Genomic DNA, 21617 nt, shown 5'->3' with positions numbered 1-21617 from the left:
GTTCCATATGAGATTTATAATAGTCTTTTTCTAATTCTGTGAAAAATGAAGTTGGTAGTTTGATAGGAATAGCACTGAATCTGTAAATTGCTTTGGGCAGTGTGGCCATTTTAATGATATTGATTCTTCCTATCCATGACTATGGAATGTTTTTCCATTTGTTTGTGTCACCACTTATTTCTTTCAGCAATATTTTATAATTTTCATTGTCGAGATCATTCACCTCCCTGGATAACTGTATTCCCAGGTATTTTATTCTTTTTATGGCCATCATGAATGGGACTGAACTCTTGATTTGGCTCTCAGCTTGGACATTATGGGTTTATAGAAAGGTTACTAATTTTTGTACATTGATTTTGCATCCTGAAACTTTGCTGAAGTTGTCTATCAGATCTAGGAGCCTTTGGGCAGAGACCATGGGGTTTTCTAGGTGTAGAATCATATCATCTGCAGAGAGATACAGTTTTACTTTTTTTCTATTTGGATAACTTTTATTTCTTTCTCTTGCCTCATTGCTGTGGCTAGGACTTCCAGTACTATATTGAAAAGGAGTGGTAAAAGTGGCATCCTAACCCTGTTCTGGTTCTCAGGGAGAATGCTTCCAGATTTTCCCCATTCAGTATAATGTTGGCTGTGGGTTTGTCTTAGATGACTTATTATTTTGAGACATGTTCCTTTGATGTCTACTTTTTGATGGCTTTTGACAAGAAGGAATGTTGAATTTTATCAAAAGCCTTTTCTGCATCTATGGGGGGATCCTGTGTTTTTTGTTTTGTTTATCTCATGAATCACATTATTGATTTGTGTATGTTAAACCAAATTTGTGTCTCAGGGATAAAGCCTACTTGATAGTGATGGATTAGCTTTTTGATGTGCTACTGGATTCAGTTTGCCAGTGTATTAGTCCATTTTCATGTTGCTGATAAAGACATATCCAAGACTGGGTAACTTATACAGGCAAAAGGGTTTATTGGACTTACTGTTCCATGTGGCTGGGGAGGCCTCACAATCATGGCAGAAGGCAAGGAGGAGGAAGTCATGTCTTATGTGGATGGCAGCAGGCAAAGAGAGAGCTTGTTCAGGGAGACTCCTGTTTTTAAAACCATCAGATCTCATGAGATCCATTCACTATCATGAGAACAGCATGGGAAAGACCTGCTTCATGATTCCATCATCTCCCACCAGGTCCCTCCCACAACACCTGGGAATTATGGGAGCTACAAGCTGAGATTTGGGTGGGGACACAGAGCCAAATCATATTATTCCACCCCGGCACCTCCCAAATCTCATATCTTCACATTTCAAAACCAATCATGCCTTCCCAACAGTCCCCCAAAGTCTCAACTCATTTCTGCATTAACTCAAAAGTCCACAGTCCAAAGTCTCATCTGAGACACGGCAATTCCCTTCTGCCTATGAGCCTGTAAAATCATAAGCAAGTTAGTTACTTCCTAGATACAATGGGGGAACAGGAATTGGGTAAATACAGCCATTCCAAATGGGAGAAATTGGCCAAAACAAAGGGGCTACGGGCCCCATGCAAGTCCGAAATCCAGCAGGGCAGTCAAATTTTAAAGCTCCAAAATGATGTCCTTTGACTCCATGTCTCACATCTAGGTCACACTGATGCAAAAGGTGGGCTCCCATGGCCTTGGGCAGCTCTGCCCCTGGGGCTTTGCAGGGTATAGACCCCCTCCTGGCTGCTTTCATGGGCTGACATTGAGTGTCTGTGACTTTTCCAGGTGCATGGTGTAAGCTGTCAATGGATCTAACATTCTGGGGTCTGAAGGACAGTGGCCCTCTTCTCACAGCTCCACTAGGTGGTACCCCAGTAGGGACTCTATGGGGGTGCTCTGACCCCACATTTCCCTTCTGCACTGCCCTAGCAGAGGTTCTCCATGAGGACCCCACCCCTACAGCAAACTTCTGCCTGGTCATCCAGGTATTTCCATATATCCTCTGAAATCTAGGCAGAGGTTCCCAAACCTCAACTCTTGACTTCTGTGAACCCACAGGCCCAACACCATGTGGAAGCTGCCAAGGCTTGGGGCTTCCACCCTCTGAAGCAACAGCCTAAGCTGTAACTTGGCCCCTTTTAGTCACAGCTGGAGTAGCTGGAACACAGAGCACCAAGTCCCTAGACTGCACACAGCAGAGGGACCCTGGGCCCCATCCACGAAACCATTTTTTTCCTCCTAAATCTCCAGGCCTGTGATTGGAGGGTAAGCTGCAAAGGTCTCTGACATGCCCTAGAGAAATTTTCCCTATTGTCTTGGTGATTAATATTCAGCTCCTTGTTACTTATGCAAATTTCTGCAGCCAGCTTGAATTTCTTGTCAAAAATGGGATTTTCTTTTCTATCTCATCGTCAGGCTGCAAATTTTCGAAACTTTTTAATGCTCTGTTTCCCTTTTAAAACTGAATGCTTTTAACAGCACTCAAGTAACCTCTTGAATGCTTTGCCACTTAGAAATTTCTTCCACCAAATACCCTAAATCATCTTTCTCAAGTTCAAAGTTCCACAAATCTCTAGGGCAGGGGGAAAATGCCACCAGTCTTTGTGCCAAAACAACAAGAGTCACCTTTGCTTCAGTTCCCAACAAGTTCCTTATTTCCATCTGAGACCACCTCAACCTGGGCTTTATTGTCCATATCACTATCAGCATTTTGGGCAAAGTCATTCAACAAGTCTCTAGAAAGTTCCAAACTTTCCCACATTTCCACATTTCCTGTCTTCTGAGCCCTTCAAATTGTTCCAACCCCTGCCTGTTACCCAGTTCCAAAGTTGCTTCCACATTTTTGGGTATCTTTTCAGCAGCACCCCACTCTACTGGTACCAATTTATTGCATTAGTCAGTTTTCATGCTGCTGATAAAGACATACGTGAGACTTGGCAATTTACAAAAGAAAAAGGTTTATTAGACTTACACTTCCACGTGGCTGGGGAGACCTCCCAATTATGGCGGAAAAGCAAGAGAAGCAAGTCACATCTTATGTGGATGCCAGCAGGTATAGAGAGAGCTTGTGCAGAGAAATTCCCATTTTTAAAACCACCAGATCTTGTGAGACCCATTCACTACCATGAGAACAGCATGGGAAAGACCTGCTGACATGACTCAATCATCTCCCACTGGGTCCCTCCCACAACACATGGGAATTATGGGAGCTACAAGATGAGATTTGGGTGGGGACACAGAGCCAAACCATATCAGCTAGTATTTTATTGAGGAGTTTTGCATCTATGTTCATTAAGGATATTGGCCTGAAGTTTCCTTTTCTTGTGTTTCTGCCAGGCTTGGTATCAGGATGATGGTGGCCTCATAGAATGAGTTAGGGAGCAGTCCCTATTTCTCAATTTTTAGAATTTGTTTCAAGAGGATTGGTACGACCTTTTCTTTATATGTCTGGTAGAATTTGGTTGTGAATTCTCTTGTCCAGAACTTTTTCTGGTTAGTGGGTTTTTTGTTATTGATTCAATTTCAGAACTTGTTATTGGTCTGTTCATGGTTTCAATTTCAGAACTCCTTATTGGACTGTGCTTCCTGGTTCAATCCTGGGAGGTCATATGTTTCCAGGAATTTATCCATTTCTTCTAGGTTCTCTAGTTTGTGTGCATAGAGGTGCTCATAGTAGTCTATGAGGGATGTTTGTATTCCTGTGGAGTCAGTGATAATATCTCCTTTCTCATTTCTGATTGTGTTTATTTGGATCGTCTCTGTTTCTTTATTAGTCTAGCCAGTGGTCTTTTAATTTTAGTTATACTTTCAAATAATCAACTTTTGGTTTCATTGATCTTTTGTATGGTTTTTCATGTCTCAATTTTATTCAGTTCAGTTCTGATTTTCATCTTTTTTTTCTTACGCTAGCTTTGGGATTGGTTTGTTCTTGCTTCTCTAGTTCCTCTAGTTGTGATGTTAGGTTATTAATTTGAGATCTTTCTCACTTTTTGATGTAGGTGTTTAGCACTAGAAACTTTCCCCCTAACACTGCTTCAGCTGTGTTCCAGAGATTCTGGTATGTTGTATCTTTATTTTCATTAGTTTCAAAGAAGTTCTTGATTTCTGCCTTAATTTCACTGTTTATCTAAAAGTCATCCAGGAGTAGATTGTTTGATTTCCATGTAATCATATTGTTTTAGAGATCTTCTTAGTATTTATTTCTGTTTTTATTGTGCTGTGGTCTGGGAGTGTGGTTGGTATGATTTTGGTTTTTATAATTTTTCAAGAATCACTTTGTTACCCAGCACAAGGTTGATTTTAGAATATGTTTCATGCGCAGATAAGAAGAATGTATATTGTGTTGCTGGGTGAAGTGTTCTGCAGGTGTCTGTCAGGTCCACTTGGTAAAGTATCAAGTTTATCTCCTGAGTATCTTTGATAATCCTCTGCCTCAATGCTCTAATACTGTCAGTGGGGTGTTCAAGTGTCCCATGATTATTGTGCATTGGCTAAGTCTCTTCATAGGTCTCTAAGAACGTTTTATGAATCTGGGTGTTTCCAGTGTTGGGTTCATATATATTATATTTAGGATAGTTAGGTCCTTCAATTCTTGTTGAATTGAACCCTTTATCGTTATGTAAGGTCCTTCTTTGTTCTTTTTGATTGTTATTGGTTTAAAGTCTGTTTTGTCTGAAATAAGGATAGCAATCCCCGATCTTTTTTGTTTTCCATTTGCTTGATAGAATTTTCCCTATCCCTTTACTTTGAGCCTGTGGGTGTCACTGCATGTCAGATGGGTCTCCTGAAGACATCATTCAGTTGGGTCTTGCTTTATCCGACTTGCCACTCTTTGCCTTTTAAGTGTGATGTTTAGACAATTTACATTCAAGGTCAATATTGATACGTGCAAATTTAATCCTGTCATCGTGTTTTTAGCTGGTTGTTATGTAGACTTGATCATGTAGTTGTTTTATAATGCCAATGGTTGATGGACTCAAGTGTGTTCTTGTGGTGGATGGTACCGTTCTTTCATTTCCATGTTTAGCACTCTCTTAAGAACCTCTTGTAAGGCAAGTTTGGCGGTAATAAATTCTCTTAGCATTTGCTTGTCTGCAAATGCTTTTATTTCTCCTTCATTTATGAAGCTTAGTTTGGCTATCTACCACTAGTCTCCTAACAGTGCTCAACATCTACCAAGCTGAAATGAAAATCAGAGAGCAAATATTTCATTGTTGTTATGATTCCTGGGGTAGGACTTAACAATCTGTACTTACTTTGAAATACAGTTAATAATTTGGTTGCATCCCAAGTTTTAAGAAGAACTAAAGTTCAGAGAAAACTGTGAGTCTTGTTCCACTGAAGTCCAGTACAAACTCTGAGTCTTGTTCTACTCCATGCATGAGAAAACATTTTTTTGTAAAAGGCCAGATGATAAACATTTTAGGCTTTGTGGGCCATACAGTCTCTGTCACAACTACTCATGTCTGCCTTTGAATAGCAACTTAAAAAAAAAAAAAAGAGAGAGGCTTGGCCAGATTTGCCCCCAGTGGGCTGGATTTGACTTACAGTCTGTAATTTGCAGATTCATGCTCTACCCTGTGAGAGCCAAAGTTTCCATGGAGTATGGAGTATTGTGTTCATTACTACCGTTGCTTTAAAAAGAGAATTCCTGAATATGCTCTGATGTTTGAAGGTTTAAACATATACTTCTTATTAAATTTAAGTTAAAAGCTTTAAAAAATACAGATAATTATACATATTAGTCACACCAGAAGTGAAATTTGACAAACGTCTCCAAAATGGGAAGCTCATATCCCAGAAAGATGTTCTATTGAGGTATAAGAGGGAATATTAGAACTTTTATTTGTATTTATTTTTTATCACATTTGTTTTAAATTTTATTTACAAATACTTTATTATGTACTTAAATTATCATTATTATAGTAAATACAAATATTTACACATTAAGTAAATTATTCAATTTATCGGAATGCAAGTTTGGCAAAGTAAGAACCTTTAAAACTCCACCCCTCCATAAAATCAATAAGAATACTGATAAATAATTGTTAAAATCATCTTTTTAAGTGCTCTGGAAATTAACTAAAGGCTTGCAATACAAGGAAAGTTTATTCAAGGAAATTGGTTGAGTCTTGGTAAGAATATTCAGCTTTTTGACAATTTAACTTGCCCAATTCCTATTTTCTTTCTCTGAGCTCTGTAAGAGGCTTGAAAGTCAGCAGGTTTGGAATGATAGTACCTGTGAAACACAGCAGTCTAGCAGCCATGGAGGGAGTAGAATGAATTTGGAGCTCCCCAAAAAACTTCATCCCCAGGGAATTGTTATTATTTGAACTGTCTTGGAGCTACTGAAAAAAATCCCATTCTCAAGGTTTGTCTTTTTATTTGAACTGACTTGGAGCACACTGAGTGAAAAAATTTTGTGTTCAGGGCACTTGTTAAAAAAAAAAAATCAGAGGCAACTGCTACACATCATAGCTACCTAGGGTCACCACACCAGTTGGGATAATCAAGAGGCCAAAAAACAAAAAGGAAATAAGGAAAATGAGACCTCCATAAGGAGTTTTGAAAAGCTCTAACATGTTCTTGGGAATCTAGAAGTACATGTGCAGGGCTGGAATATGCCAAGGAAAGACTTGAGAAGATCCCTTATCCATGGCTGAACTAAGGCTCTTTGCAAGCAAGAAATGAGAGATAAAGCATAGCTGTAAACTGCTAGAGCATTGAAAGCATACCCCAACCCACACTGCTAGGCCTCTCTGCAAAGGGTGAGAGACATATTGGTTCAAGGCATTTCAGGAAATTTCTGTGCAATCATTATCCAACTACCGAAATAACTGAGTGGTGACAAGACTTCAGTGGCTGCACAAAACAAAGAACACAGACTTTACAGAATTCATCCAGGAAAGTCACTAAACAAAGAAACAGACACACAGCAAAAGAAACAACAACAAACTCTGGGAAAGGGGCAGAGACCTAATTCCCAGAGTTGCCATGCTATTTAATTTAAAATATACAGGTTTCAATAAACATTACAAGACACATGAAAAATAGAAAAGTGTGTCCAATACACAGGAAAGAAAACAATCAATAGAAACTGGGGCTTGAAAAAACCCTACAGATATTAGACTTACAAGACAAAGATTTTAAGTCAAATACCATTCAAAGAACAAAATAAAATTAAACTAAAAGGTAGTATCTGCTTGCCAAGGCGGGCAGATCAATTGAGTCCAGGAGTTCAAGACCAATCTGGTCAACAAAGCAAGACCCCGTCTCTTCTAAAAATATAAAAGTTAGCCGGGCATGGTGGCGCACGCCTGTAATCCCAGCTATTAAGGAGCCTGAGGCACAAGAATCACTTGAACCCCGGAGGCAGAGGTTGCAGTGAGCCAAGATCGAACCACTGCACTCCAGCGAGATTCTGTCTCAAAAACAAAAAAAAAAAAAAAAAGAAAAAGAAAGAAAGAAAAAGAAAAGGAAAAAAATTTTTAGATGAATGCATGAAAATGGAAACAAAAACATGTAATAAAACTGATAGGATGTAGCTAAGTCAGTGCTCAGAGGGAAATTTATAGCTATAATAACTGCCTACGTTAAAAAATAAGAAAGACCTGAAAGCCATAACCTAAACTTTCACCTTAAAAAAATAAAAAGAAGTACAAACTAAACTCAAAGCAAGCAGCAGAAGAAAATGATAAAGACTAGAACTAAAATAAATGAAACAGAAAATTGGAAAACAATATAGAAAATCAATGAAATCAAAAGCTGATCTTTGAAAAAATCAAAAATGTTGACAAATCTGTAATTAGGTTGAGCAGGAAAAGAAAGAAGAAAGACTCAAATTACCAAAATCAGTTATAAATGAAGGAACATTACTACTGACCTTACAGAAATAAAGAGCATTATAAGAGAATATTATACACAATTATATGCCAACAAATTAGATACTGTAGATGAAATGGCAAAATTCCTACAAAGATGGAATTTACTAAATCTGACTCAAAAAGAAATAGAAAATCTGAATAGAGCTATTATAACAAGGAAAGAGATAAAATTAATAATTTTTAAGCTTGTCATAACAAAAGGCAAAAGCATAGATGGCTATGTTAATCAATCCTACTGAACTTTTAAAGAAGACTTAATAGCAAATCCCCATGAATGCTTCCATAAAAAGGATATTTTTAGCTCATTTTTGAAGTTAGTTTTACTTTGATCTCTAAATCAGATAAAAACATTATAAGAAAACCACAAACTAATTTCCCTTAAGTATACAATACAAAAATTCTCAATAAAATTCTGACAATGTATAAATGCTAGCAATATATAATAATATATAAAAATGATTAATTGCTATAACCAATTTGAATTATTCCAGAAATAAAAGATTGACTTAACATCCCAAATCAATTAACAAAATGCATCATATCAATATAGAATAAACCACATGATCATCTAAATAGACATGAAAAAGATTTTGACAAATTCCAGTATTTTTTCATGATGAAAATATTAAACAAACTAGAATTGGAAAAAAGCTTGCTCAACTTGGTAAAGAACATCTATAAAAAACACAGGGTTGACAGTTATCTGAGTTAGATTGCACAAAGAATACCACCAAATCATCTTGTATACAGAAAATCCTGAGGAATTCAGGAAAAAAAAATCATAATTAATCAGTGTCTCAGCACAGTTTTAGACTAAAAGATCAATCTGCAAAAATCAATTGTGTTTCTATGCACCAGCAATGAACAATCTGAAAATAAAATCAAGAAAACAATCCATTTATAATACCATCAAAAAGAATAAAATACTTAAAAGAACAACTTGTAGGCAAAACTATAAATAATGTTGAAAGAAATTAAAGAAGATGGAAATACACAGGAAACCATCTTATGATCATGAATTGGAAGACAATAATATTAATATAGCCATATTCCCTAAATTAATCTATAAATTCAATGCAACTATTATTAAAATTCCTACTGCTTCATTTTTTGCAACAATTAACAAGCTTACCCTGAAATTTACTTGGACATGCAAGGGACCCAGAATAACTTAAATGATATTGAAATAAAGAACAAGGTTGGAGGACTTGCACTTCTCAGTTTCAAAACTTACCACAAATCTATTGTAATCAAGACAGTGTGTTATTGGCCTAAGTAGACACAGATAAAACAACAGAATAGAACTGGAAGTTCAGAAGTAAACTCTTACATTTATGGTAAATTGATTTTTCACAAGGGTTTCAAGTCAATTCAATGGGGGAAAAGAAATCTTTTCAAGAACTGTCACTGAGACTACTGGATATTTTCATGTAAAATAAAATGGAAATGAACCCCTATCTCACATTCCATTCAGAAATTAATTCAAAATGGATCATAGTCTACAATATAAGAGCTAAAACTATAAAACTCTTAGAAGAAAACAATAATGATAATTATTCATTGACCTTGGATTAGGTAATGGCTTCTTAAATATGACACCAAAAGTACAACTATGAAAAGAAAAAAAAATAAACTGGACATCATTAAAATGTAAAAACTTGCATTTTCAAAAGACACCATTAATAAAGTGACAAGACAGCCCATGGAATGGGGGAAAATATTTGCAAATCATTTATCTCCTAAGAACTTCTGTTCAAGACATACAAAGCACTCTTATAACTCAACAATAAAAATAAAAAATACTCCAATTTTTTAAAATGGGCAAAAGATTAGAATAGACATTTCTCCAAAGAAAATACATTAATGGTCAACAAGCACATAAAAAGATGGTTAACATTTCTAGTGAACAGAGAAATATAAGTTAAAACCACAATGTGACACACTTCACACTCACTATAGTGGATAACAAAAATAAAAAAGACAAATAATAACAAGTGTTGCCAAAAATGTGAAGAAACTGAAGCCGTAATACATTGTTAAGAATGTAAAATACTGAAGCCTCTTTGGAATGTTTGACAGTTCCTACAAAAGTTAAGCAAAGATTTAACATATGACCTAGTCATCCCCCCACATAATTATATTCCAAGAGAAATGAAAATATATGTACACATAAATATTTGTACTGGGATGTTCATAGTATTCATAATAGCAAAACACTGGAAACAACCCAAATGTCCATCCACTGTTGTATAGGTAAAATGTGGCATATCTGTACAATGGAACGTTATCTGGCAATAAAAGTGAATGAATTACTAATACATGCACAACATAGATGAACATTGAAAACATTACGTTAAGGGAAAGAAGCCAGTCAAAAAAGCATATATTCTATGATTCCATTTCTATGACGTATTCAGGATAGGAAAATCCATATAGTCAGAAAGCAGTTTAGTGATTTCTAGCGGCTGCAAGGAGGGTGAATGGGGAATGACTGCTAATAGTCACAGAGTTTCTGTTTAGGGTGATGAAAATGTACTAAAACTAGATAATGGTGATTACTCTGTAACTGTGAATATAGTAAAAAACATGAATTGTATTCTTTAAAAGGATGAATGTTATGGTATGTAGATTTTATCTAAATAAAACTGTCTAAAAATTATTGAATTGCATGCTATCATTTTATTTTATTTTTTAAGAGATAGGGGTCTCACTACGTGGCCCAGGCTAGAGTACAGTGGCTATTCACAGGCATGATCATAGCACACTGTACAAGCCTCAAATTCCTGACTCAAGCAATTCTCCTGCCTCAGCCTCCCAAGCAGTTGGGACTTTAAGGACATGCTCAGCTCATCATATTTTAAGATTGATGGCATATAAACTCAAGATAGCTTGAAGTGAGTTCTGGTTCCTAAAAGGCTGATCAAGCTCCTACTAGTCTGACATTCTTAAATACATCAACTACAACTCTAGATAATTACAAAAACAAACAACTTCAAAAAATGTGAACAAAACAAGACAGATGGTGGAGTGGACCATAAACTTGGAAAACGCGTCTTACATGCATTGAATTTTCTGTTTTAGGAATTTTAGCCTGAGGAAAAGCTGAAGTTGAATAAAGGAAACTCACACTTTCTCTGCTCTGAAGATCCAGAGGATTAAGTTCAGGAAAACCATAGCTGTTGAAGAGTAAGGGAGAAATATTAGAAATGAGAGATACTTCAAGCTGGAGAGGTACCAAGTTCTGTGATAGACTCAGCTTAAATTTCCTGCTGAGTCCTGAACCACACGTACCTGAGACAAACACAAAGCAGCACACATAAGGGTTAAAACAAATAAACAACCAAAACTAAAAAGAAAAAGAACTCTTAACTGGTATTTGAGCTGCTGCCCAAGAAACAGCATTTGTAATTTCAGTACAATCAGTTTAATTGCCTGTTACAATGAAAATATCAGTACTCGGTTAGGGCTTCAAGTTGGTTGACTAGAAGCAGCTATCGTGTGCCGCTCTGACACAGAAAAGAAAAAGAGATGCGTAAATACTAGATTTTCAACTTAAATATGCAGATGGACACCTTGGGATTAATCAAGGAATCAGCTCTACCGGTGGAGAATGGAGAGGAGTGAGACTGGACAACTGCCCATGGGGAGTGGCACAGAACCAGGGGAGGCTCCACCACAGCAGGGAATCAGTGAGTGAGTGAGCATCCCTGGCGACTCCTATTTCTGACACAGACCTTTGCAACCCTGGGCTCAAGAGATCCCCTCATGAACTCATCCCACCAGGGCCTTCAGACTGATATGAAGACCTATGTGGTGCTTATGCAGGATTTTTTGCTCCTTAGTTCAGCTAAATCCGGGTTCTTGTCTCAAGGACACATTGAAGAGTGAGGAGAGCGGAATTTATTAAGCAAAAGGAAAGCTCTCAACAAAGAGAGGGGTCCTGCACCCAAGCTTCCATCTCACAGAATTGAATGTCAGGCCACTACACGGGAGTTGAGGAGGCCAGGCTCCTCCCTGGCCAAAGGTGCGAATTCCTGGTGGCTCCACCCCATTCCCGGCAGTGCTCGAGGGGCATGCCCAGACAAGCTGCCTGTGCGGGTTCCCCATCTGCACAAAGCATCTGGTGTAAAGACTTGTAGGGTGGGTTGGAGATTCTACAGGGACCTTTCCCTATCTGCCTAGGCATTTGGCTGTCTTCTGCCTATATCAGTACCTGGGCAGAGCTGCCACTAAGGCACATGTGGAGTCCCCAGAGCATTGGATCCCTGGGCATCCCAGCCTTAGCAGCTCCAGTTCCAGCAATGGGGTAAGTCGGGCTCCCTTGCATGCCCCCACGAAAAGGGCAAATCCAGGGGGCTGAGCAGTGATGGACTACAGGCCTTGCCTCCACTGAACCTCACAAAATAAAGCTCACTGGCCTAGGACGACAGGCACCGCCAGCTGGGGCTCTCAGGCCCATAGCAGCTCTTCACTTCTCTTGGACAGAGTGCGCAGCAGGTGAGGCAGGCTGCCATCTTTGCTATCTGGCAGCCCTTGCCGCTGTTGCCGTCAGGCTCTGGAGAGTGCTTGGTGACCTGGGACTGGAGCAGACCCCCAGCACAGTGCAGCCACCTCACAGAAAAGCAGCCAGACTGTTTTTCATGTGGGTCCTCAATCCCACTTCTTCTCACTGGGCAGGACGTCCCAACCTGAGACTCTAACCGCCCTCCACTGGTAGCTGCTCTACATTTCCGTGGGTCAGAGCTCCCAGAGGGAGGGGCAGGCCACCATTTTTGCTACTTCACAGCCTTAGCTGCTGTTGCCTTCAGGCTCTGGAGAGTGTGCAATGATTAGAGGATGGTGCAGGGCCCCAGTACAGTGCAGCTGCTCCACAGAAAAGCAACCAGACTATTTTTTATGCAGGTCCTCAATTCTGCTTCTCACTGGCGGGACCTCCCAAGCTGGGATCCCAGCCACCCCTTGTGGGGGCTCTTGGGTGGCAGTTCTGTACTTCCCTGGGGCAGCACTCCCAGAGGGAGGGGCAGGCCACCATATTTGCCGTCTGGCAGCCCTCAGGCCCCGGAGGTTGTGCGGTGATTAGGGACTGGCGTGGATCCCTGGCACAGTGCAGCTGCCCTGTGGAATAGTGGCTGGGCTGTTCTCCACGTGGGTCCCCATCAGATCTCATAAGAACTCACTATCACGAGAACAACATGGAGGTAACTGCCCCCATGATTCAATTACCAGGTCCTTCCCACAACACATGGGGATTATGTGAACTATAATTGAAAATAATATTTGAGTGAGGACACAGTCAAACCATATCACATTCCCCTTGAAAACCAGGAATGCCCACTGTCATCACTCCTATTCAACATAATACTAGAAGTCCTGGCAGGAGCAATCAGGCAGGAGAAAGAAATAAAAGGCATCCAAATAGGAAGAGAGGAAGACAAACTATCCGTCTGCAGATGCCATGGTTAGATATCTAGAAAGCCCTATAGTCTCTGCCCCAAAGCTCCTTAATCTGATAAACAACTTCAGCAAAGTTTGAGTATACAGAATTAATCAACACAAAAAAGTAACATTCTTATACACCAACAAAATCCAAGCTAAGAATTAAATCAGGAATGCAATCCTATTGACAACTGCCACAAAAACAATAAAATACCTGGGAATACAGCTGACAGGGAGGTGAATGATCTCTACCATGAGAATTACAAAACACTGCTCAAAAAAATCAGAGATAACACAAATGGCAAAACCTTCCATGCTCATGAATTGGAAGAGTCAATATTGTTAAAATGGCCCTACTACTCAACGCAATTTATAGATTCAGTGCTATTCCTATCAAACTACCAACTTCATTTTTCACAGAATTAGAAAAAAACTATTCTAAAATTTATATGGAACGAAAAAGAGAACCTAAATGGCCAAAGCAATCCTAAGCCAAAAGAAGAAAGCCCGAGGCATCACATTACCCAACTTTATACTATAAGGCTACAGTAACCCAAACAGCATGGTACTGGTACAAAAGCAGACACATAGACCAATGGAACAGAATAGAGAACACACAAATAATGCCACATATTTACAACCACCTGATCTTCAACAAAGCTGACCAAAACAACCAATGGTGAAAAGATTTTCTGTTCAACTAATGGTGCTGTGATAACTGGATACCCATAAACAGAAGATTCAATCTGGAACTCTTTCGTATACACAAAAATCAGCTCAAGATGGATTAAAGACTTAAATGTAAAACCTAAACCTGTAAAAACTCTGGAAGAAAACTTAGGAAAAAACATTCTGGAACTAGGACCTCACAAAGATTTCATGATGAAGATGCCAAAAGTAATTGCAACAAAAACAAAAATTTACAAATGGGACCTAATTAAACTAAAGAACTTCTACACATCAAAAGGAACTACCGACAGAATAAATAAACAATCTATAGAGTGAGAGAAATTATTTGCACTATATGCAAATACTTTGCACTTTATGCAAATCAACAAAGGTTTAATATTTAGAACCTATAAGGAACTTAAACAAATTTACAAGCAAAAAACTAACAACCCCATTAAAAAGTGGCAAAGGACATGAACAGACACTTTTCAAAAGAAAATATACATGTGGCCAAGCAGCATATGAAAAAATGCTCAACATCACTAATCATTAGAGAAATGAAAATCAAAAGCACAATGAGATGTCATCTCACACCTGTCAGAATGGCTATTACTAAAAAGTCAAAAAATAACTGATGCTGGAGAGGTTGTAGAGAGAAGAGAACACTGATAGGAGTGTAAAAATTAGTTCAGTCATTGTGTGTGAACTAATTCCTCATGAGAAATTAGTGTGTGGTGATTCCTCAAAGAACTTAAAAAATACCTATTGAGTACTATACTTATTACCTGGGTGACAAAATAATCTGTACACCAAATCCCTATGACACACAGTTTACCTATATAACAAATCTGCACATGTACCCTTGAATGTAAAATAAAAGTTTACAAAAAGAGAAAATATCAGTACTCTTCAAAGGAACAAAAAAGGAGTACAGAGTCTTTTTAACATGGCAATCCCAATGTCTAGAATCCATAAAGGCACAACATGAAAAGAAACAGGAATATGTGACCAATTGTCTAGAAAAGATAACCAACATTGATCAACCTCAAAATGATTTAGGTATGGAATTAGCATATAGGGATTTTAAAGCAGTTACCATATCTCTTTTAAAGCTGTAAATACAAAGATAGTTGCAATGAACGAAGAGATAGGAAACCTCAGCAGAGAAATATATGCAACACCAAATAAAGAAAGCTATAGAACTTAAAATATCTGACTTATAAATGTCTGACATGTAATATGCAGTGTATGCATTTAGCAGAAGAAAAGAGAAGACAGAAGAAATATCCAGTAAACTTGAAGATAGATCAATAGGAATTATTCACTCTAAGAACTAGAAAACATAAAGATCAAAAAATAAAGAAAGAAAGCTTTATTGGCCTATGGAATAATATTAAATGATCTATTTGTATGTGTAATTGGAGTGTCAGACAAAAAAGAGAAGAGAGCAGAATTGATTTTGAAGAAATAATGGCTATTTTTTTTCAAAACAGTAAAAGACATAAATTTAAATATTTAAGAAACTCAGCAATCTACAAACAGGAAAAATATGAAGAAAATCATACCTAGGTATAATAGAAAAAAATATACAAAACCAAAAGAAAAAAATGTTTCAAAGCAAGCAAAAAAAAATTAAACATTATACACATCAGAGTAAAATGAATTATTTTACTGTTTACTTATTAGAAACCTTGGAGCATGGAAGATAGCAGAGAAAGTATTAAGCTGGTGAAAGCAAAAGCAAAAAATCAAACAAAAATGTCGACCAAGAGTTCTATATCCAGCACTAATATTCTTCCAGAATGTGGAGGAAAATGCATTTTCAGGTGAAAAAAACCTTTAAGACAATCTGCTGCCAGCAGACATAAATTAAAAGAATTGCCAAGGAAGCTCTGAGGCTGAAGAGAAATAATATCCTTCTTTCTCATATCCTCAGAAGGAATTAAGAGCATTGAAAATGGCAAAAACATCTTAAATTACTATTTCAATTTCCTCTTTTAAAAGAACTTTGCATGAATATTTAAAGCAAAAATCATAACCTTGTCTCATATGGTTTATAATGTACATATAAGCAAAGCATAAATCCATGACAGGAAAAATATGGGGGGTGGAGAACATATAAAGTCCTATAAATATGGTCCAGTATATGCAACTTAACAGTTGCAAATTATCTGAATTTATGTGAAATGGCACAAGATTAACTCTACTGTGAAAAAGTAAAGACCTGTAGTTTAATCTATACTGCAACCACTAAAAAATTCAAAGAAGTATATCTAAAATGCCAATAGAAAAAATGGCATTTTTAAATGCCATTTTAAAATCCAAAAGAGGACAAAAACATAGGGCCAGAGAATCAAAACACATAGAGGACAAACAAAAAACACATCATAAAATAGGGGAAGTAAACCCAATCCTATCAACAATTATATTAAATATAAATGACTAAACTCTCCAATTAAAAGTCAGAGATTATCAAAACGTATAAAAATCGAGACTCACCTGTTTGCTATCTTCAAGAAGCTCAATTTAAATGAGTTGATACATTCAAATACATATTAAATTTAAAGATACATTTAATAGACTGAATGTATTAGATTGAAAGCAAGTGATGGAAAAGATATGCCAAAGGAACAGTAAACGTAACAAGGCCAGAGTGGCTACACTAATATAAGATAAAATAAACCAGCAAGAAGAATGAAAGTGTAGTTATCACAACAGGTCCTAGAGACATTGGATAATGAGACAATCTTTGAAAACATTTATCCAATAAGTTTGACAACTTAGATGAAATAAAGAAATCCTGGGGAAGCAGAGAGCAGAGAGAGATAGCTTACCAAAATCAACATATGAAGAAATTGAAAGTCTAAATATCCCTATGTCTAATAAATAAACCAATTATTAAAGCCTTTCTACAAAGAAAACTGCATGTCTTTAGGGTTTCATTTGTGAATTATGTGCAATATATAAGGAGAAAAAGTACAAAGCTTATACAAAGGTTTACAGACATTAGAGGAAGACAGAACACTTAGTAATTCATTTTATGAGGCCAGTATAATCCTAATACTAATAGCTGACAAAAATTGTAAAAAAATTACCAATCAATATCCCTCATAGACATACATGCAAACATCTGAAACAAAATATTGAATAAAATTTCAGATTTATTCAAAATAGCTAAATTTTGAAAGCAACCATATGTATGTAAATAGAAGAATAAATCAACTGTAGTATATTTATACAATGGAATGTTACTCAGCAATACAAAGAACAAACTATTGAAACACACAACATGGCTGAATATCAAAAACTGTGCTAAGAGAAGTCTTACATAAAATAGTACACACTGTGTGGTTTCATTTATTTGGAGTTCTAAGACAAACAAAACTAATTTGTGGTAGAAAAACGTAAGACAACTTTTGACTTTGAGAGCATAAAGGAAGGAATTGACTAAAAATTCTATTAAAGATTTTCTGATGGTAATAGTTTATATCTTTGTAAGAACTTGAGTTACACAGAATCTGTCAAAATTCACCAAACATACACTTAATATTTGTGCATTTTATTCTGTACAAATTTTACATTAAAAGTGCAAAAAGGATTGAACTCTAATGCAATGGATGCTGAAATATTTAAGGAGAAATATGTTGACATATTTCTAAAAAGTAAAATGAATTAATGAATAGCCAGATTGATGGATATATGAGTATATATTATGATAAAACAAGTCCAATATAATGTTAATTTCAAGCATACAACAAAGTTTACTCTGTCTATTATAAAAAATCTCTATCATACTTTATATTTGACATTTTTAATGATAAAATGATCAAAAATTGGTTTGGAGTTCTATACTTCACACTATGGAAAATTTATCCTTTAGGGATTTGAAGGACCAGCAATCTATGGAATCTTAATATAATTATGAAACTGTCTGGAAAAGAAACCATATTCAATGTAATACCGCTATGAAATGAGAAACCAGTAATACTGCTGTGAAATGAGAAACCAGGTTCTGGAAGGAATTTTTCAAATCTTTCTTCTAATGGGTTAGGACTAAGAATCTTAGTTCTAAGCCTTCTCCATTTTTCTCACTTAACTCTTGCATCAAGCAGATTATTTGAGCCACAGATTCAGGATGTTCCTACTTCTATGCCAGCACCACAGATTTCCTCTGAGCAAATGTTCATTTTTAAAGGTACACATACAAGCAAAATTCTCTGCCTAAAGTTTCCACCAGTTTTCATATTCCATATGCTTCAAAGTCCCACAGTAAATTTGATAAGCTACTAGTAGCTTTTCTTGTTCTTTAAATTGGACTCCATTACAAAAATTGGTTGGATGAACAAATAAACCAACAAACAAAGGAAATGAACAAAGGAATGAATAAATATCATTTAGCCAAGGCTAACAATTTAGCCCTTTAAGCTGTATTCCAGTTTCAATGAGCATTTGGGTAGCTTGCCAGTATCTTTGTCTATTGTGTAGAATGGAGTCTAATCCTTATATCCTGGCTATCCTTAAACCCATGGACTAAACAGAAATCTTTTTGTTCAAAGACAAGTAAACAGAAAATTTCAACATAAAACTTGTGAAAAAGAAATCAGCAGTACAGAAGTGTAAATTCTTCCCATGATTAGATTTAGATGATCACAGAAAAGGGAAATTGCTTTAAAAAATGTTTGCTTTGTATTCTCACTATAAGCATATACATATATTACTCACAGTATTTTCATCTTTGTATTCTCTAGCACCTGGAACAAAATAAATGTAAATATTTTTGAGTGAGTGAATGAATTTCTATTATTTAAAAAGATGACTTTAAAAATGATAGAAGGATGAAGATAAATCGCTGTTGGAATCTGGAAGTTGCTAATTGATACTGCAGAAAATAAGTATTTCAAAGGACATTCTTGGAAAATACTTGTAAAATGAAGAAAAAGAAAACATAAATTTAAAGTTAGGGAGAAAATATAATGGATTAGAGTTTCTAAAGTTTATAAAAGATTTTAGAATTAAAATGGAAAGAAGTGTAAGAAGCAGAGTGATGAAAGGAGACACAAATAACATGGTAAGTTACTTAAATTTGAAAGGTGAATCCTTAGCACTTACTACCCTGTAAAATATTATAAATGTTTACCTATATTATATAATGTCTTTTTTATCTACTAGAATTTAAGCTCCAGGAAAACTGGAATTTTTGTCTCTTGGTTTGCTATTATTTGCCCACTACCTAAAATACTGTCTGATATACATAAATATACAATAAATGCCTATTGCAATAGGCATTATGCAAGAGGCATTATGCAATATACAGTAAATGCGTATTGAAGAAATGAACTAGTTTTTAACTATTTTGTTTAAAAGAACATCTGAGCAAGTTAGCTTTGGCTAAGTGATCCAGGAGTGGTTGTGGTGGTATATGGCTAGGTAGGAAGTCAAATATATTTTCAGCAAAACAATTAAAATCACATTGCTCCCAGATTTCTTTTCTGCAACGAATGCTTTTTTTTTTAAGAAAAAAAGCAATTTAGCTCAAAAAACTGTTTATGACTCCAAAATTGCATTATTAAATAAGCTACCTTTTGTGCATAAAGAAAACAGGAACAAACCTCAAGTTTTCACAAAATTTAAGAAATTACAGTTCATAAATTTACTTAAAAGAGTGCTTTGGATAACTTACAAATTTTATCAAAATGGAAACTCAGGAAAGAAAAATAAGGCAGCTTAATAACTGGTAATTTAAAGGTCAACCGAAGTCATAGAATTACATAAATAAGAGGACAACCACTATGGAGGAAAAAAGTGAATGCAGCTTAGACTAAATGAGGTATTGAAGTCTACTAAATGGAATATTAAATGTAAACATGACACAGAATAAAGAATATACATGCTTATATGCATATACAATACATATATAATGTATTATATATAGTATGTGTTCATAGATATAAATATGGATAAATGATAAGCAGTAGACGGATGCTAGATAGTTGCTCTGTGTGCACATATGTGCACATGTGCAGGTATGTGTTATGTTTTACTTTCAGAATAATCAGTCAAAACGTCAGTGAGTGAAGAAGGAGAAGTGAGGATGTGGAGGGAAGAGAATGACAGTGTTTTCTGAATAATGTTAGCTGCTCTCTTGCTTCCAGTGTGAAAGGTGGCAGGAAATCTGGAAACACTCTGTCAGGCCCCACTTCCTCTGTCCTATTCCACTAATGCCTTTTGTGAATCTATAAAACAAGGGCCTTCTTCAATGCCACTAAAGCCTCAGGGTCACATAAGGTATTTCTTCTTTTTGCTCAGACTCCTCAAAATGTGGCTTAGTTGGATCTTAGTTATTAATTTACCTTATAATTTAGCTTTAGTTTCCTTGGTAAACAAAGCCCAAAATAAGGACATGTGTTCCTACTCCTCAGGAAGTAGGAATGAGGAATGGGGAAGAAAAGACGAGAGAAAAGATAATATAAGGGTGTGTTTTTAAGGACCGCATGGAGGACACATGTGGCTCAATCCCACCCAGAACTGTCTAAGGAGCATAGAAAATAACTCACAATAGTGTTACAGAGGGTAAATGAGGAGAATTATTTCTATTTCAGCTTCTGTCTAGCATGGATTGGGAGATGCTCCTAAGGGCATTAACTCCTTGAAATCTCCTGTTTTCACAGGCTGGTTGCTCCTTCTAGTTTCTGTAAAATGAGAGAAGCCAGGCAGAAAGTGAAAGACATGCAGACATTAGGTCATCGTTTGAGCAGGGCACTATCAGCACAAAATGAGTGGAAGGCTCAAGGAACGGTCTGCTGCTATCATGGCTGAAATTAGAGGTGAGGCAAAGAGGTTGCTACTCGGGACATCAAGAGGAGTCTGATATTCCTTTCACAGATCTTCCAAGACTATATGCTTTACAGCCCATGGTTAATTCCTTTTGATCCCCCTGCCTAGCCCAATTAGCCAGAATCTCCTTTGAAAATTGTGATCTATGTTTCTGCTTATTTGAAGCGGGGATTTGGACAAAGAAAAAAATTGTTAATGACAGTAATTAAGAATATTATAAATACATGCATGTGTGTGTGTGTATTATCCACATCTTTTATACTCTAGAAGCACAGGTTACTAGTTCTTTTTAAAATATATAAGAATTCATATATTTAAGCCTAATATTTGAGCCAAAGCTGAAACATCTTATTTTCAAAATAAAACTATGGGGGAAAATCTTACAATGCAATAAAACTAGAAATTCTATATGTAGTTTAAATTCTCAATGTTCATTTTATACTATAACTCCAACATTCTTGAGTTCATTGTTGATTAGCATATATACTATACCAGCCATTTGACTCTCTGCCCTCAGCTCCTATTCCCACCCTTCTGTGCTTTTCTGTGTATTAAAGACTAGAAGTCTACAAGCTGTTTCTTGACCTTCTTTACCAGCTATCTTCCTGATGAGTTCTACTAATAGAAGATACTAGTGAGAGAGAAAAAGACATCAGGAACAGTAAAGTTTTCTCCTTCTGGATCTGACAGTATGGCAGCCATTGTCAATTACTGTTAGTAGCTGTACTAGCAGCAGGGGTGTGTTGATAGCGGACTCTAGCAGAGAGGGCACAGATAACATCTTTTTCTTGGTTTCGCTCTGGTCCAGGCAATACACCTTTGGCAGATACAGAACCAA

At 36.5% G+C, this 21617-nt stretch overlaps 1 long non-coding RNA gene across 1 annotated transcript in view; it reads right to left on the bottom strand.

The window, feature by feature from the left end:
• Nucleotides 1–21617, bottom strand: part of LOC134810836 (uncharacterized) — a 351897-nt gene that overhangs the window by 6723 nt on the left and 323557 nt on the right. The window contains exon 2 of the long non-coding RNA XR_010159443.1: nucleotides 10968–11016. This is a non-coding gene — a long non-coding RNA (uncharacterized LOC134810836). The remainder of the gene's footprint in view (nucleotides 1–10967; nucleotides 11017–21617) is intronic.

This window comes from Pan troglodytes, chromosome 1 (genome assembly GCF_028858775.2).
Source record: "Pan troglodytes isolate AG18354 chromosome 1, NHGRI_mPanTro3-v2.0_pri, whole genome shotgun sequence".
NCBI classification, from domain to species: Eukaryota; Metazoa; Chordata; class Mammalia; order Primates; family Hominidae; genus Pan; species Pan troglodytes.
Note: the sequence above shows the minus strand (reverse complement) of the source record. Positions and strands in the feature narration are given on the sequence as shown.